The sequence below is a fragment of the Podarcis tiliguerta genome (assembly GCF_965153285.1).
Source record: "Podarcis tiliguerta genome assembly, chromosome: 6".
Lineage (NCBI taxonomy): Eukaryota > Metazoa > Chordata > Lepidosauria > Squamata > Lacertidae > Podarcis > Podarcis tiliguerta.
The window spans coordinates 12,244,823-12,261,077 of NC_139539.1; positions in this window are offsets into that span (position 1 = coordinate 12,244,823).

The window sequence follows — 16,255 nt, forward strand, 5'->3', positions numbered from 1 at the left end:
TGATGCATTTCAAGAAAATCAAGCAATATGCAAATAGACTTCCACAGAGTGCATTAAACAGAAAGGAGAGAGTATTGTTAAAGGTAGCACAAAAAGAAATAAAGGCGAATAAATGGGGAAATTAAAGGGCTGGTTCTCTCGGGACAATGGGCACAAAACATCCCTCTGCTCTGCTGCTTAAAAACGTAAAAGGTATTTTCTCCTAGTTGACACTCAAAAGACCCCGGCTTCCATACATCCCAGGGTTCTGTTTCCATAAGCTACTGATGTAAAGCCACTCCCGACATAAGGAGTGGGGGGGAGTTGCGGGCTCACACCCCATCTACATCCTCACGGGGCTGCCGTCAGCCCCGCGGGACTTGGAGAATCCCGGGATTCATTAGTATTCATCATTCACTGTACCAGCCAATCGGCTGGTGGCGGGGGCGGGCTTAGTAGGGGGCATTTAAGGTCGGGGCAGCACATGCTCACCCCTTTCTTTTCTTTCAGCAGCTGCCCTCTAGGTTTTCATTTGGACTTTGCTATGGGCTTCGGCTGGTCGCCGCAAGGGGCCTGGTAGGAGTTTTTCCATTTGGCTAATTGGCTGCATTTTGGAAGCCACTTGGTTTTTTTCGCCTGTTGTTGTTGTTTAGTCGTTCAGTCGTGTCCGACTCTTCGTGACCCCATGGACCAGAGCATGCCAGGCACTTCTGTCTTCCACTGCCACCCGCAGTTTGGTCAGATTCATGTTTGTAGCTTCGAGAACACTGTCTAACCATCTCGTCCTCTGTCGTCCTCTTCTCCTTGTGCCCTCCATCTTTCCCAACATCAGGGTCTTTTCCAGTGAGTCTTCTCTTCTCATGAGGTGGCCAAAGTATTGGAGCCTCAGCTTCACGATCTGTCCTTCCAGTGAGCACTCCGGGCTGATTTCCTTAAGAATGGATGCGTTTGATCTTCTTGCAGTCCATGGGACTCTCAAGAGTCTCCTCCAGCACCATAATTCAAAAGCGTCAATTCTTCGGCGATCAGCCTTCTTGATGGTCCAGCTCTCACTTCCATACATCACTACTGGGAAAACCAGAGCTTTTACTATACGGGCCTTTGTTGGCAAGGTGATGTCTCTACTTTTTAAAATGCTATCTAGGTTTGCCATTGCTTTCCTCCCAAGAAGCAGGCGTCTCTTAATTTCGTGGCTGCTGTCACCATCTGCAGTGATCATGGAGCCCAAGAAAGTAAAATCTCTCACTGCCTCCATTTCCTCCCCTTCTATTTGCCAGGAGGTGATGGGACCAGTGGCCATGATCTTCGTTTTTTTGATGTTGAGCTTCAGACCATATTTTGTGCTCTCCTCTTTCACCCTCAATAAAAGGTTTTTTAATTCCTCCTCACTTTCTGCCATCAAGGTTGTGTCATCTGCATATCTGAGGTTGTTGATATTTCTTCCAGCAATCTTAATTCCGGCTAGGGATTCATCCAGCCCAGCCTTTCGCATGATGAATTCTGCATATAAGTTAAATAAGCAGGGAGACAAAATACAGCCTTGTCGTACTCCTTTCCCAATTTTGAACCAATCAGTTGTTCCATATCCAGTTCTAACTGTAGCTTCTTGTCCCACATAGAGATTTCTCAGGAGACAGATGAGGTGATCAGGCACTCCCATTTCTTTAAGAACTTGCCATAGTTTGCTGTGATCGACACAGTCAAAGGCTTTTGCATAGTCAATGAAGCAGAAGTAAATGTCTTTCTGGAACTCTCTAGCTTTCTCCATAATCCAGCGCATGTTTGCAATTTGGTCTCTGGTTCCCCTGCCTCTTCTAAATCCAGCTTGCACTTCTGGGAGTTCTCGGTCCACATACTGCTTGAGCCTTCCTTGAAGAATTTTAAGCATAACCTTGCTGGAGTGTGAAATGAGTGCAATTGTGCGGTAGTTGGAGCATTCTTCAGCACTGCCCTTCTTTGGGATTGGGATGTAGACTGACCTTCTCCAATCTTCTGGCCACTGCTGAGTTTTCCAAACTTGCTGGCATATTGAGTGTAGCACCTTAACAGCATCATCTTTTTTCGCCTACCTCGTAGCAAAACATCACAAAACCTTTGGTTTGGGCGGTTAGGCATTGGCAGGGGTATTATTATGCAAATGAGTTGGGGGGAGGAACGTCATCACCTACCCCAAATGTTGAAGGGTAGTTCGTTAAAGGACTCCGGGGGGGGGCGTTGCCTCATCCGAAACCTATGGAGGCTAGGGCCTAAAGCGCGCTCCCGAGCGGTAACCCCTCGGGGAGCGCCTAGGGATGTGCATCTCGGGGGCTCCCCCTGTTGGTGCTTAAGCCTTCCCAGTTTTATACCGGTTAGTCTGATAGGGCCAATGCCTAAAGCCAATACCGCTCTTACCTGTAATCAATAAAGTTGTGGCCATTTTTTGCCCATTAACCTAAATTCTGGTGTCCTGTGTCTTTATTTATTCCATCTGTGGTAGGGGGTGGGAATCGCCACGCAATGTTGAATGGTGCATGCATTGGTGAATCCAGCACATTCCAGAGAGATGCTTTTATTTAACAACAACAACAATTTATTTATACCCCGCCCATCTGGCTGGGTTTCCCCAGCCACACTGGGTGGCTTCCAACAAAAGATTAAAAATACATTAAAACATCAGTCATTAAAAACTTCCCCAAACAGGCCTGCCTTCAGATGTCTTCTAAACATCAGATAGTTGTTTATTTCTTTGACATCTGATGGGAGGGCGTTCCACAGGGTGGGTGCCACTACCGAGAAGGCCCTCTGCCTGGTTGCCTGTAACTTCACTTCTCACAGTGAGGGAACCGCCAGAAGGCCCTCAGCGCTGGATCTTAGCGTCTGGGTTGAACGATGGGGATGGAGACGCTCCTTCAGGAATCACACATTGATCTCCCCCCTCCTCATTTAATCCCCACAACAACCCTGTGAAGTAGGTTTGACTGAGAAGCATGGACTCTTCCAAGGTCACCTAGTGAGTTACATAGTTAAGTGGGGTTTGACCCCTGGTCTCCCAGGTCCCAATCCAGCACTCTGATCACTATAGGTTATTGATAGCTACTACTGCTGTTGAGGTAGTATTCCTCTGAATACCAGTTGCTAGTTCTGCTTGAGAGCTTCCCATGGGCACATGGCTGGGGACCATGGTAAGAACAGGATGATGGTCCATTTACTCCAACAGGATTCTCCTTATGTCCTTTTGAGTTCAGTACTACTGTCCGTTCAACAGTGGAATGAACTCCCTCGGGAGTTGTTGGGCTCTCCTTCCTTGGAGGTTTTAAAGCAGACGTTGGATGGCCATCTGTCATGGATGCTTTAGTTGAGATACCTGAAGGAGCGTCCCCACCCTTATCGTTCTGCCCGGATGCTGAGGTCCAGTGCCGAGGGCCTTCTGGCGGTTCCCTCATTGCGAGAAGCAAAGCTACAGGGAACCAGGCAGAGGGTCTTCTCGGTAGTGGCGCCCACCCTGTGGAACGCCCTCCCATCAGATGTCAAAGCGATAAACAACTACCTGACATTCAGAAGACATATTAAGGCAGCCCTGTTCAGGGAAGTTTTTAATGTGTGATATTTTAGTATATTTTTGGTTTCTATGGAAGCCACCCAGAGTGGCTGGGGAAACCCAGCCAGATGGGCGGGGTACAAATAAATTATTATTATTATTATTATTATTATTATTATTATTATTATTATTCCTGAATTGTTGGTGGCTGGACTAATTAACAGGTATTTATTAACATAGCCAAATTAAATATGTTATCATCAAACAGTGCTATCATTGAAGGGCCTGGGACTCGGGCTCAGACTCAGAACCAGAGGAGACTCAGTCTGCACCGGATCCTTTGCCTCAGGCATCATCTGAACTGAGTCTGGGTCCTGATCCTGAAGACTCCCAGTCTGTACAGGTTCCCCTGCAACATTCACCAGCTGGGCTGAGTCAGAGGCCTGATCCTGCCCTGGCTCCAGAAGCAGGGATTACCTTGTTGCCTTCAGCTGGGCCATCACTTACAGCTGCTCCACTACCAGTTGGGTCAGGGGAGACTGAGGCAGCCCCTGGGTCTAGTAACCCACTGAAGTCTCCCGAGCTGCAGGGACTAAGGTCTGAGAGGAGGAGAGACCTGAGTACTCGCAGGAGGAGTGCTCGCCTTCGGGCGAAACAGGGAGGTGAGTCGCCGGGGGATCAGGACTAGCCACTACCCCAACAAAGATAAAAGGCTGTCGGACCCCGCCCCCAGTTGTGGGAGCAACATTGCTGTATGCTAGATCCTGTACCTGTCCTTGTCTGGTTTCCTGCCTTGGCCCTGTCAGATTGACTCCCAGCAGAACCTTTGGATTATGGACAGGTCCTGGACCGTGTTTCATGGGTTACCCCCGGGACCAGCTCAGGTCTCTTTGCTTTTCCTGTTACAGCATTTACATAGAGTTGTAGCTAGGCCATTCCTCAATAGTCTGGTACCCTCCAGATGCTTTGGCTGTGCTCGTTGGGGCTGATGGGTGTTGTGGTCCAAAATATCTGGAGAGTACCAGGTCGGCAAGGCCAGCATAGACAGGACTTGTACTCTATGGCAGTTTGGCCCCATGATTTACATTTCTCCTCTCTATACATGTGTGTAAGATACATCCACATACAAAAGGCAGATATCACTTCATGGATTTGATACAGTCAGCTCTAATCTAGAGACACTTGTGCCATAATAAATCTGTTTGACCTTATGATGCCACAATGCTCTAGGTGGTATCGAGCTACTAAAAGTCCTCTGACTTCAGTTGGCCTACAAGGAGAGTTTGTTCTACTATTAGGCAAAGTTAGGCAACCACCTAAGGTACCAGATTATTTGGGTTAACAGCAGCAGCAGCCCCATGACTATGCCACCACAGCCTGCTCAGTCATTCCTGTCTCTTGGAGGAGGGTCCTTTGTGTGATTTGCTATCCTGCCTGCTTCCTAACTTGATGTCAGGTGCAGTGGAAGATGAGATCTCTAAACACAGGTGAATAAGATTCAGCTGCTGGTCCAGTTGGCTTTCGTACAAGAACTGAAACGAGGCAACATGTTTCCCTTCACCTCAGGCTGCCAAATGTCTACAGCCAGCCCTATGAATATAACTTTGGCCCTGTCTGTACTATATCTTTCAAGCAGTATCCTAGTGCTTTAAACAGTCATGGCTCCCCCACCACCACCAAAAGAAGCCTGGGAACTGTAGCATGAAAAAGGCACTGAAAGTTGTTAGGTAAGGTAAAGGGACCCCTGACCATTAGGTCCAGTCGTGGCCAACTCTGGGGTTGCGGCGCTCATCTCGCTTTATTGGCCGAGGAAGCCGGCATATAGCTTCCTGGTCATGTGGCCAGCATGACTAAGCCGCTTCTGGCGAACCAGAGCAGTGCACGGAAACACCGATTACCTTCCTGCCAGAGTGGTGCCTATTTATCTACTTGCACTTTGACGTGCTTTCGAACTGCTAGGTTGGCAGGAGCAGGGATTGAGCAACAGGAGCTCACCCTGTCACGGGGATTCGAACCGCCGATCTTCTGATCGGCAAGTCCTAGGCTCTGTGGTTTAACCCACAGCGCCACCCGCATCCCAAAGTTGTTAGGCAACCCCTATTTTCCCCACAGAGCTGCAATTCCTAGAGTTTCCTGGGAATAGGGATTGAGTGTTAAAGCACTCAGGGAAATGTAGTTCTGTGACAGGAATAGGGGTCTCCTAACAGGTTTCAGCACACTTAGCAAACTACAACACCCAGCATTCCTTGGGGAAGTCATGAGTTTTCAGAGTGGTTTGTTGCTGCTTTAAACATATATTGCAGATGGGGCCTAAGTCGGACACCACCCTCTGTAGTATCTTCATACTTGCCATGTACTTCAGAAATGACAGATTATATTGTAAGCTGCTTTCAGACATTTTATTTCACTGGATAGAAAAATGAACCTTTAGAAATCCATTCTTCTCTCTTGTTCTAACCACGGAAAACTTTTAGTTAGCTACCTTGGATAAAGTTGAAAGGAGTTCACAGAAGACTTGCGGCAGGCATTTTCACGAAGATGGTATTTTAAGACCCAACTTTCTTTTGCAATGTGCTGAATTTTCATTGATCTAAACCACCCCGTCCTCATGCAGATATAAATTCACTGGGTATATCTGCTGGCTAATGAGGATCAACAAACAGAGAAGCTTGCATTCAAAGTATTGATTTATAAACAATTTAAAATTTAAACACTGCCTAGACTCATGAAAGGCAACTCTTGTTCCAAAAGAGCATAGCTGCTTTAAACCTCTATTCCCACATGTTTACACTATCTATTCAAAGGCCCGTTAGATCTAAACTCTTTGATGTATGACCAACTACTTCTGTTGTGGCTTTTTGTTAACTCAAATCTAAACCCACTGGGGAAAAGGACAAATTGGTTCTTTTATCAAATACTTGCAGTATCCCTTCACGATGAACAGGGATATCACACACTTGCTTTATTTATATACCTGCTGCATGAGCTATGTTGTAAGTCAATGAATGGCCAGGGGACTGACAAGCCATGGTGGTCCATGAGGGATTGGGCAATATTGGAAGAGGCTGCCATTGAGCAGTGACCTTGGAGGAAACACTCGTAGCAGTTTGCTGTAGTTTGGGTTCCTGTCAGCTTAGGCTGAATAATAATAATAATAATAATAATAATAATAATAATAATAATGTTGACAGTTCAAATCCACATGACGGGGTGAGCTCCCCTTGCTCTGTCCCAGCTTCTGCCAACCTAGCAGTTCAAAATCAGGCCAGTGCAAGTAGATAGATAGATAGATACCACTGCGGCAGGAAGGTAAACAGCAATTGCTTGTGCTCTGGTTTCCGTTGCGGCAGAAGTGGTTTAGTCACGCTGGCCTCGTGACCTGGAAAGCTGCCTGTGAACAAACACTGGCTCCCTTGGCCTGAAAGCAAGATGAGCGCCACAACCCCATAGTCGCCTTTGACTCGACTTAACCATCCAGGGGTCCTTTACCATTTACCATAAATAAATATCCACAGGAAACAGAATTATCCAGTTGTGGTGCAGGGTCAGACCCTGATAACAACCTTTTGGGGAAATGCTCTACTCGGGATTTATTTATGCATTTCTTTCCCAAGATTTATATACCACTTAATTAACGAAAGAAACCCCTCTAAGCAGCTTCGGTAAAACGACATAAAAGATTCATAATGAAAATACCGATAAAATCAAAGTTTAAAAACCAGTAGGCATAAAATTTATCAAAATATAGGATGTACCCAAGCATTGTAAACTTGAAAACAAATTTGTTTTCCAAACCAGGCAATTATGAACCCTGACAACATAAATATATTCTCTGCTTCTATGCAAATTTCCTATCTCGCCTTCCTCCCCTGTGCAGTGCTGTGATATATTTTGTTTAATATACCCAACAGATATTCTTCTTCTTAGTTTTCTACCAAGAGAGAGCAGCTTCCTTACATGACCACTGTTGTAACGAGTCTACTATAGTATGGGGAATTGTGATATGCTATGGGGACGGAAGAATCACTGAATTTTACAATTGGAAGAAAACTCCGACCACTGTTCAAAGCTGGGATCATGCAACTACAAGAGAGGAGAAGGTTTTTTTAGCATGGTGCTTACCCTTGCTAATGCAGGAAGAGGGAGCTGTTCACCCCTTTTAAACAACTACTGCCCTGCAACCTCCAAGAGGAATGTTCCAAATACACACAGAGAGATGGCAAATATATAAGCCTTACTGTTTATGGTGGGAAGGTATGATGTGTGTAGATGGAATCTACACACATATTTTTTAAAAGCTGGAAATGCTTTTTTTAAAAAAAAATGTTTCGAAAAATACACTGAATTTTTCATAGCTCACTGTTGCCATCTAGTGCCACAATTGTACATTGCACATTACAACACATTTAAAATGTTTTATTTGCAGCTGTGGACACCACACACACATATATGCACATGTTCAGTGACTTCTGATTGAATAGACTGTTGAAATGGAGCATCAAGCTATATCAATTTAAAATTCAGTTCCACTCATTTTATGTATATGCAAAACCAAACGCATGGACAAACAGGCGCTTTAAAAAAGGTTGAAAGTGTAAACGAGATTTGGAAGCCTCTATTAATATTAGACTCAACAGCCAGGAAATGTTACGAATCCTCACCTAATGAAAGAGTAATTAAGCATAGAGGAGAAGATCAGATGCAAATTGTCAAAAACGTTGAGGCTCAAAATTTAGATACAAATATCAGCAGTTTTACACCTTTAAGTCTATAACGTTTGCTCTCCCTGACTAACTCCGATCAATGAGTCAGCTACAGCAGGTCGAAAGCAACTGTGATAAAATGCCACCTAATGAAGTAATTGCCTTCATAGATCTTGCCAAATGAGTCATAAAACCATCCATCAATATCCTTTGGTGGTGTGGAATAGCAGTTACGAGGCAAGCTCAGGGAATTCTCTGATCAGAAAAGCTTACACCGTGGTTCCTTTTGTGGTCCATAAATCATCATTTCTCGAATTTGGTACCAGGGCTGTGAAAGAAACGAAAACATCCACCGCTATTAGGCAACACGTAACAAGGAGCTAACATTTCCATTAATGCCGCCAACCAGCTGAAAATCTCATTTGCCTCAGCCTTCAATGGAGGCGAAAGGTGGCAGGTTGTTTCTGTGAATTGTTTAATATCAACAAATATTTGCATTCGCAAAGGGAGTTTTGGTTTGTGGCATGAGGCGGATGGCATTTCTTCTTTGAATAAACAGCACCCCCTCCAAATAATGCATACAGAAATGTGTGTGTCTTTTAAACAACAAACAAAGAAATACCGCCTCGGGTCTGTTCTAACAGCGCCATTTCTTTTCTTTTTTAAAAAATGTATTTTTATTTTGTACTTTTCAAGTTTATACATTTCACTAATTTTACAATCATTTTGACATTTCAAAACTTGACTTCCTTCCCCCTCTTTCTGTGGTTCCTTAAATTTGTTTTTAATATCTTCTGCATATCCAAATTAACTTAAGTTGCCCATTTATCTTCTTTAAATATATACTCTTAAGAAACTTCAGGTTATGACAGTAATCCTGCCAATGTTTTTATCTGTTTACAATTTATCTGTAAATATTCAATAAACCATTTCCATTCTTTTATATATAAAAAATTGTTATCTTGATTTCTTATTCTTCCAGTAAGTTTCTCCATTTCTGCATATTCCATAAGTTTTTGCATCCATTCTTCCTTTGCTGGGACTTATTTTAAACATCCTTTTCATTTTGTTATATATCATTTCCTAGTAAGCTTTAAACTTACCACAAGACCACCACATACTATAAAAAGAACCTTCTTTCTCTTTACACCTCCAACACTTATTTAATTTAGATTTATACATTTTTGCCAATTTACTCGATGTTAGATACCATCGATATATCATTTTCATATAATTTTCTCTTAAACCATGACATGCTGTAAATTTTATATCCATATTCCACAATCATTCCCATGCTTCCATGTCTATATTATGACCAATATCTATTATGTATCATTGAGGATTTTACTTGCTCATCCTTTGTCTCCCATTCAAATAATATTTTAGACATTTTAGACAGCACTTTTACATTACATTCCAACAGGTCTCTCTCCAGTTTCCCCTAACAGAGCCGTTTCACACATTATATTTATTTTTAAAGGGTACATCTTAAAATGTTGTGTGACTATAACCACTGTCTATATATTACTCCTGCTCAACAAGGAGCAAAGATTGGCAGAGACTCCCTATTGACAGAAGCAGATTTGGGTGATTTTAGATTCAGGATTTAATGGTTTGACCATTAAGATGGTGAAGTTAATGGTACCCAAACTTTTCGCCCTACAAACTGCTTGAAAATTGCTGGACAACTTAATGACATTTTTTTTTGCCTGCTGCAGCAATTGCAATACGCAATGCTACATGCTGTTTGGTTTCCAGTTGTGGTTTTATTGCTTCGTTTTCTATATACATTGTACTTTATTGTATTGCAATTTGAATTTCATTCATTCCATGGATTCAAATTGTAATGCCATGAAGTAAAATATAAAGAATAAAAAAGCAAAAATTAAAAAAAACACACAACGCAATTAAAATTTGAAAATCAATACAAATATTTATTTATTTATTAAAAACTATTTGTATACTGCTGTGTCATAAAAAACCCAACAAAGCATAAAAAGTTAAAAGGGTTAAAAACAGACATTCATTAATTGTTGTGAAAAGATGTATTCTGAATTGCCTGCATAGGCCTGGCAGAATAGAAGAGTTTTCGGCAGACATTTAAAAGTTGGCACGGAAGTCGCCTGCTGAATATGTTGGCAGGGTGTTCCACAGGACTGGGCCAATGACACTAAAAGTTGGGTTCCATTCAAGACCTAGCTTTACCCAATGCCTAACCAGCTTACAATGTTGTGACTATTGCTATGAGGTAGGCGAAAACCAGATGGCCAGTGCCAATTTGCCAAGTGGAAAAATTTCTGCCTGGCCCAGAATGCGGCAGCCGATTTGGTCCATGGCAAGGTCATTCACATGTTGCAAAGTATTGCACTTTTCCCTTGATTTTCCAGTTTTATCTTTTTGTAAACCAGTTTCTTTTACAACCGAGTGCTGTATAAATTTTATGAAATAAAATAAAATGAATATTTTTTCAAATCATATTTTCTCCAATGTTTATATTTCCCCTAACAAAATAAATTTGTGTATGTTAATCTCAACAATATGTGCATTTTTATTTTTTTTATTTTATGTAATGAGGACTTTACCTTAGTTTTTGCATTTTTGTACAAATTATTTTGTTGGAGAACTGCATTTCAAAATTCAGGGAAGTGTGAATTTTTAGGGATGGCTCTGTTTCAGTTCACATCGTATTTAAGTAAGTTAGGTGTTCACATTTAAATGCAAACTGAATCAAGTCTCTCCCCCATCCCTATTCTTCACTCAGTCAGCTGCCAGTCACCTAGCAGAAATATATCACATAGAAGATATGTACTGACCAACCTAGTCCTCTCTGTGTTTCCATTGGCCAAGTGTCATGAACACTTCTGCCCAAGGTATAAGAGCTCCAGAGGAGTTGGGAAGCAGCCAACAAGAGAGAGGCTTGCATTCTTCCCAGACAGCTGTGAATGGTAGTTTATTAACTCCCCCTCGCTGTGAGAATGACAGGAATGCAGAGAGTGTGCTAGAGAGCAACCAACACTCTCAAATGACACAGGCAATGTCAGAAGGCGGGAGGGAAAGCAGTTTGACACCAGAAGAGGAGTTAATTCATCCAAGGAGCAGGCGTATGGGAAAGGTCTTAGATAGAAAACAAAGCCAGAAACAGAAAGGGCATAGGTTCTGGATATTCTGCCATACCCGGAATCACTCCCCAGAAGGGTCAACTGATTCATAAGTCATAGACATGTGGATAGGCGTCCGAGGCTGAATGTTTGTATTGCAGTAAATCTTCTAGCTAATTACGACTTGCGTGCTGTGTTATCAAGATGGCATCCTGGCTCCTGACACCAAGCTCCAACACTTTGCCTTCCATGTCACCAGAGTCATACTTGTGGCAAAGACTCTGCAGGTTGGCCTGTGTTCCTCTGGGGTGCCATCTAGGTTCAATATCCACCCATCAGGATGATGAGGAACCCTGTGGCATCCCACTTGACTTGATCTGGAGGTATTCTATAAACCTCTGTATCAATGTAACCTTTTTTGGTCCCTGAGCATCATCATACATCTGTGAATGGTATACATTCATAACGCCCATCTTCCTGTCCTTATTTATCATTTCAGTTTGTAGGATGCTTTTCCACATAATGTGTCCCAAAGCAGTTCACAAAACAGCAGCAAGAAGCACAACACGAAGAAGAAGAAGAAGAAGAAGAAGAAGAAGAAGAAGAAGAAGAAGAAGAAGAAGAAGAAGAAGAGTAGTAGTAGTAGTAGTAGTAGTAGTAGTAGTTTGGATTTGATATCCCACCTTTCACTCCCTTTAAGGAGTCTCAAAGCAGCTAACATTCTCCTTTCCCTTCCTCCCCCACAACAAACACTCTGTGAGGTGAGTGGAGCTGAGAGACTTCAAAGAAGTGTGACTGGCCCAAGGTCACCCAGCAGCTGCATGTGGAGGAGCAGAGATGCGAACCCGGTTCCCCAGATTACGTGACTACCGCTCTTAACCACTACACCACACTGGCTCTAACACGAGGTCATTCCTGGTGCCCCTGGAGCCTTAACAGGGGCAAGTTCATTAAAGAAGAAGAAGAGAGTCCAAATACTGTAGATATGCTTGTTTACAAAGCTGTTGTACTACCAACCTTACTGTATGCTTGTGAAACGTGGACCACTTATAAATGCCATCTTCAACTCCCTGAAAGATTCCATTAAAGGTGTCTCCAAAAATTTCACACATCACTTGGGAAGACAGGCGAACTAATGCCAGTGTACTGGAAGAAGCAAAGCTCACCAGTGTTGAAGCAATGATTCTTCAACATCAACTTCATTGGACTGGACATGTTGTTCGGTTGCCTGATTATCGTCTTCCAAAGCAACTACTCTATTCTGAACTTAAAAAAAGAAAGTGTAATGCTGGTGGTCAACAAAAGAGGTTTCAAGACTCTCTCAAGGCAAATCTTTTAAAAAATGTGGTATAAACACCGACAACTGGGGAACACTGCCCTGCACTCCAATGGGAGAACAGCCTTTACCAAGGATGTCGTGGACTTTGAAGATGCTCAAACTCAGGATGAAAGAGAGAAACACGCTAAGAGGAAGGCATGTTTGGCAATCCCTCAACATGATCAACTCCTGCCTGGAGACCTATGTCTACACTGTTGAAGGGCATGTGGATCCAGAATTGGCCTCCACAGTCACTTACAGACTCTCTGTTAAAACTGTGTTTATGGAAGACAGTCTTACTCTGCTACGAAAAAGAAGAAGAAGAAGAAGAAGAAGAAGAAGAAGAAGACTTCCAAATACTGTAGATATGCTTTTGACTGGGGAAACAGTTTCAAAATACTCAGCATCTAATTGCAAATCTTTTAAACTGTCTGATCCCTTTCTCTTATGTAGGCTCACTTGTAGAAATGACATTTTCTGCAGATTTGAATTTGTCATTATTAAACAAAGTTTAACCTTCACTTGTTCTCAAGTAAAAATTATATCCTGAATGTTAACATACTGTTCAGGGCCACCTCTCATCATTTGCTTAACCCCCAACTTCATAAATGTCACCTGACCCTGCCTCTTTTCTCCTCTTCCTTCATTCTGTTAAATGAATGTATCTGTTCTCACCTAGAATTGCCAAGGGATTTGCCACCTTTCGCTAAGGTGACATCTCCTGAGAATGATATCATTATACAGCAGGGGGGAAATGATATTTTAATTCTGTAACTCAATTACTCTGAATTATGCATGGTCCATCTCGCTCGGTTATTTATGCTGGTAACTCTACCTGTAGAATTATTCTTTTTCTGTACTTTCCTGCTAATGGAGATTTTGTGGAGATATTTTCACCAAAGGCCAAGAAAGTTGAGACTATTCACAGCTTTCCATTCCTGTCTGATTCTTAGGACAGGCAACAGAAATGATGCAAGTTCAGTTTAATGCATAGAAAACTCTTAGGACAGACATGGCTAGGAAAAATGGGGGGTAATGAGAAAAAGGGCATGAGTAAGAGTATACTGGGAAATAATTCATTTGGGACAGTGTGAGCGTAGCAAACTCCCCCCTCCAAATGATCAGACTATGGAGAAAAATGTATTTCTCCCTCCCTCATAACACTAGAGCTTTAGAACATCTACTGAAGAGTGGAAGATCTAGGAGAGACAAAAGAAAGTAAGTAAAGGTAAAGGGACCCCTGACCATTAGGTCCAGTCATGATCAACTCTGGGGTTGCGGCACTCATCTCGCTTTATTGGTCGAGGGAGCCGGCATACAGCTTCTGGGTCATGTGGCCAGCATGACTAAGCCGCTTCTAGAGAACCAGAGCAGCACATGGAAACACCATTTACCTTCCTGTCGGAGCAGTACCTATTTATCTACTTGCACTTTGACGTACTTCTTCACTAAACTTTGGAATTCTTTTCCGGGATAGGCAGTGACGGTCACCAACTTGGATGGTATTAAAAGTGGATTAGACAAATGCATGGAACATAGGACTGTCAACAGCCACCAGTCATGATAGCAATGTTCTACCTTCACTGCTGGAAACAGTGTGCTTTTGAATATCAGTTGCTGAAAACCACAGGAGGGTTCACCTTGCAGAGCTATGATTCTCACAGTGGCTTAAGAAGAAGAAGAAGAGTTTGGATTTGATATTCCGCCTTTCACTCCCTTTAAGGAGTCTCATGAGAAGAGAAGACTCACTGGAAAAGACCCTGATGTTGGGAAAGATGGAGGGCACAAAGAGAAGGGGACGACAGAGGACGAGATGGTTAGACAGTGTTCTCGAAGCTACAAACATGAATCTGACCAAACTGTGGGTGGCAGTGGAAGACAGGAGTGCCTGGCGTGCTCTGCTCCATGGGGTCACGAAGAGTCGGACACGACTGAACGACTAAACAACAACAACAAGGAGTCTCAAAGCGGCTAACATTCTCCTTTCCCTTCCTCCCCTACAACAAACACTCTGTGAGGTGAGTGGGGCTGAGAGACTTCAAAGAAGTGTGACTGGCCCAATGTCACCCAGCAGCTGCATGTGGAGGAGCGGAGACGCGAACCCGGTTCCCCAGATTACGAGACTACCACTCTTAACCACTACACCACACTGGCTCTTAACCACCCATCCTTCTCTCCAGGGAACTCTGGGAATTGTATCTCTTTGGGGGCATAGGGATCTCTCAACAACTGCCAGCACCATCTACAAACTGCAGCTCCTGGGATTCTTTGGGGGAAGCCCAAACTGTTTAAAATGATACAATCCCACTTTAAAAATATAGCGAGGGTGGCCCACAATGAACTTCCTTTTCGGGCATTGTTTGGAAAAAATATAGTCACTTATTCATATCAATTGCCTTTCATTTCCCTCAGTTACTTCCAGCTGACTCGTGACATACACAAATCTGATTGGCTAACTAGTGTGGTGATGTATTCCCATTTACCATGTGATCCCTGAATCAGGGGGAGCAGCCATATTTGTTCCTGGAAAGAAGCAAAAGTACCACCGCAGCAGAGTGAGGCTGGGTGTGAAAAAGACATGGGGGTGTCGAAACCTACTCTACCAAAATGGCTAGTTATTATTCATTAATATTAAAATAAATACTGAAACTGGATCAAAACATTTTTTTCCCATTCTAGCTTTTATCTTCTTCCATGACATACATTTCCAATCAATAATTTTCACCGTAAGTTGAGGAAATGTCTTCTCTCTTTTAGATATTTTTTCCCATCAGAACTATAATTCTGATGCTTTATATGTGTGGAATATTAACACGTTGCCTCTGCCTTTCTATGGTCACCTCATACTGTGCAGCAAGCACAACCTCCTGAAGAGACTTTCTGCTCATTCTACACAGGTCAAACCTCAAGTTTCCTGAGCTGAAGACTTGATTTTTCACTATTCCGCCAGCAACCGTTCCTTTTGGCTTTACCCCAAATCAGATTCTCATTCTCTCCCCCATCACCTATCTTTGTTAAGGTGAGGGAGAAAAGTAAGAACATGCAGGGAGAGGGAATGGAACAGAAGGATCAAATTGGTTTCTTTCCTCTCCCAGCTCCTTCCGTTTTGCTAATCAGAATTGATCTGTTTTTAGCAGACATCTCTACCGTATGAAATATTGCATATGTCTCAGCAAAGGCTCCAGTACAAATCCTTATCACCTCATTAAGTGAGTCAAAGAAACTGACAAACATCCACCTAGGAAGGATAATTAATATCTCTCACTTCAGCAGTGCCCTCAGTCATACATTTCTCCCCCTTTTATACCTCCAGCTTCAACTCTCCATTTGAGGGAATGAGATTATCGGCATCTACTCAGGGAAGATAATGAAATTACACATGTTCTTTTTTGCTTCAAAATTTAATAAGAAGCAACATCTGTCTGTCTGGCAGAGATGATGCCAAAATGGCTCAGGAGGTTTAGTTTGACTCGGGGCACTAGAACAGCTTTCCTGAGTCAAAACTGAATGCTTACTTGGAAGCTATTTTAACAGGAGACGGCAAAAGAAGTCACCCCAAGAGCTTACATGTATGGGACATGTTTGGTGCCTGAAATCCTAGAAAGCTCTGGAGGTAGTTGATGATGATGATGATGCTTTA